The following is a 3,733-nucleotide window of genomic DNA, read 5'->3' on the forward strand; positions in this document are numbered from 1 at the left end:
ATGCATAATTAAATATTCAAGGGGGCTGGAGAGATGACTCAGCAGGTAAGAGCACTCTGACTGCTCCTCCAGAGGTCCTCAGTTCAATTCCCAGCAACCACATGGTGGCTCACAACCATTTGTGATACCCTCTTCTGGTATGTCTGAAGATAGCTACATTGTACTCATATACATAAAATAAATAATACTTTTTAAAAAAAATTAAGTATTCAGAGCATCATATACTTACTCTAATTTTAAATTTAAAAAATTCAATTTAGTTTATCATACTGTATGCATAACTTTAATTTTCACCAACAAGATACAAAGGTTTCTTTTCTCCACTTTCTTTCTAACACTCTTTGACTTTGGGGGAAAGAATCCCAAGAGGACTAGTGTAAGAACTCATTGTGGTTTTTATGTTGTCTGCTTGTTTGATTTTGAGATAGGATCTAGCCTTAAGTGATGATTCTTCTGCCAATTCCTCAGTAGTGTCCTGCCAATTCCTCCAGTACAATTGAAATTACAAGTATAGACCACAACACTACACCTGGCTTACCATGTTTTTAAAATGTATTTTTATTTTTTTTGGTGATGTTGGACATGATTTTTCACATGTCTGTTGGCCAATTACTTGCCTTTTTAAAATTAGATTTACTTTGTATATTTGTGTGTGTGTGTGTGTGTGTGTGTGTGTGTGTGTGTGTACAAGCACAGAACCAACAGCATGTGTATGGAGGTCAGAGACAACTTGCAGAAGTCCATATTCTCCTCCTGTTATCAGAACTCAGTGAATTGTACGCAGGTTCCTAGGTTTAATGGCAAGCATCTTCTGATCGATTGTGCTCTTCCATTTGTGTTTATTTGCTATGTGCACATTTTAAAAATAGGGTTCTTTGTTTTCTTATTAATTTTTTCCCTTTGAAAGTTTCATGCTAAGTGAAACAAGCCAGACAGAGAAAGGAAACTACATGATCTCACACTGAAGGAAAAAAACATAACCAAAAAAAAAAAAAATCTTCAAAGATACAATGCTAAAAAATAAAGCACACAGGATGAGATTGACAGTTGGGAAAGTAGTGGCTGTAGGCCTGGAAGTATGAATCTACAGATACATATTATGAATAGAGGAAGGTGGCTAATCCACAATGAAAGTATAGCTAATAGTACTGTGTTAAATTATGTGGGATTCCTCTTGAATGAATATACTTCAGCTATTTCTGTCCCACACCCCTCAGACACAGACACCAAGGAAACCCATGTGATACGATGGGTGTGTTAATTTGCCATAGAACCACTTTGCTAACTGTGAGTCCCATTATATGCTTGAAAGGAAAGAGAAGGCGAGACAAAGAAAAAAATAAAAGGCCTTCACAAATGCAGAGATAGCAGAACTGTACCACTTATGTTTTGAAAGAATAAAAAAGAAGCCTTGTTCTGAATAGTCTCAAAAGAACCATTTTGCTCTTTCACCAGTCTATATTTTCAAAAGTAGATGGAATAGCAAAATCAGGATTTGAGGAATGTAATGGCTATTCCTGGTTGTCCACTTGAATACATCTGGAATGAACTACAATCCAGAATTGGAGGGCTCACCTGTGATCTAGATCTTGAGGCTGGAAGACACAAGTTTCTGACCTGGATCTTGGCATAGAGATCTTGAGGCACAGTTGTTATAAAAAGCTTAGGCCCAGGGTAAGGTAGTACACACCTAACTCCAGGAGACTAAGGCAGGGGGATCTATGAGTTGAAGGACAAAACAAGTCCCAGATCCAGGTGTGGTGGTACATACCTTTAGTCTGGGCCACACCTTCTGCTAGAGACATGAAGACATTGGAAGGAGGAAGATTTCCTCCTCTTTGCCTGCTTGCATTTACTTGCTAGCACATTTGTTAAAACCTACTTCTACAGAAGACCAGCTGAAACAACCAGCCCCGTGGGATTGAGCAACTACTATATTCTTGGACTTCCCATTCACAGCTGCCCATTGTTGTAGTAGTTGGTCTACAGACTGTAAGCCATCACAATAATTCCCTCAATATAGAGAGACATTCTGTAAGTTCCGTGACTCTAGAGAACCCTGACTAGAACCCAAGGAGTTACTGTTTGCAAAGTCAGGCTTTAGGGAACTGCAGAATCTGAAAGCAGCAGCAGCTTATATGGACAGAGACACTTTTATCAGACCTAAGACCCCTAAATAGAGAATGCTAACTGAATACCCCAACTTAACTCCTTCATTCTATTCAGACAAGGATAACTAGCCAGATCCAACAGGAGCCTACGGGCAAGGGAAGGTCACTGATACAGTATGTAAGGGTCAGTCTCCAGAGAACAGAGCAGGCTGGCATAGAATTGATCAGGAGAAGTAAATGTATTCGGTATCATAACAGTAGTAAAGAGTTATGAAATAGCAATGAAATAATTTTATGGCTGGGTCATCACTGTATTAAAGGGTTGCTACATTAGAAAAGTCAAGAACTATTAGACTATGAACCACAGCATTTTCATCTAACACTTCTTTCTTCATTATATTTAGTATTTAGATTTTTATATACAATTTATTTTAGGGTAAACTATGGCTCAGTCGGTTTTTAAAGTGGTTTGTGTGGTTTTCTTTTTGTTGCTGTTGCAGCTGTTTTGAGTTTTGTGTAGCCTAGTCTCACCTCTTCTGCCGCTACCAAAGTCTGAGTATAGACATGCACCATGATGCCCGCATAATTTATGTTTTCAGTGGTGATGAGCACAGTTTAGGTAAATCATAAGAGCTCTAGAGCAGTGAATTAGAATTTGGGAAGGTAAAACTCTGAGAAAGTTGATGTGATTGTTAAAGACTGCCCTCTTCTGGCAATAGGAATGCAAGCATTTGTCTATACACATTTTACACATACATTCACACATACATACATACATTCACACATACATACATACATACAGGCAAACGCATGCATAAAATAAATAAACTTTTTTAAAAAATGCCTTCTCTTGACTGCCCTTTCAGATGGTATACATTTAAAAGCTGCTGATTGTTGGAGAATACAAAACTGCCCAAGGAGGGGCAAAGGGAAAAGTCTGACAATTCCATGGAAACGAAATGCCCAATGGGGAGGACTTGGTTATTTGGGAGCAGAGCAGTTGAAGTGGTTACACCGCTACAAATCATCTTTAAAAGAAACATTCTGGAGACTGATTCTAGACGAAAGAGTTAAAAACCCAGTTGTGATTTTACTGAAACCCTAGACAGAAGACCAGTGAGTGAAAAATTGTTTGCTTGCTCAATTGTTAGTCTGAGGGAAGATGGGATTTTAAAAGAATACCTAAAAGTGGGGACTAAGTTATAAACAACTGACGAGAGCTGCAATGATCGTCAACACAAAGCTTCCTGCTTCTCTGCCCTGGAAGCCTTTTGTACAAATCCTTCAGAGCCTTGAACTTCCAAGCCCAAATGAAGTTTCGACACTCACAATACTTGATTCAATCAGCCCGTAGTGTTTTTAGGAAGTTTTAGACTGAACTTATGGCCAATTTCCTGACACATTTTTATGCGTAAAGCCTGGGCTGTTAGGAAAAGAATAACGAGGTTTTCTTGGAGGCTGACGATGGACAACAGGCCCAACCAGCACAACGGGCGCCATTGGGGTTTGGGAACCCAGTCTGTGTGAAGCCAAGTTTGCGACCTGGGACCACATAGGGCGGGGCTCATGTTGCGCGCATCACGTGACCGCTGCGCCTCTGGATCCTCCGGCGCGTGCGCAGT

The sequence above is a fragment of the Rattus rattus genome, chromosome 7 (assembly GCF_011064425.1).
Source record: "Rattus rattus isolate New Zealand chromosome 7, Rrattus_CSIRO_v1, whole genome shotgun sequence".
In the NCBI taxonomy this organism is placed as follows: Eukaryota; Metazoa; Chordata; class Mammalia; order Rodentia; family Muridae; genus Rattus; species Rattus rattus.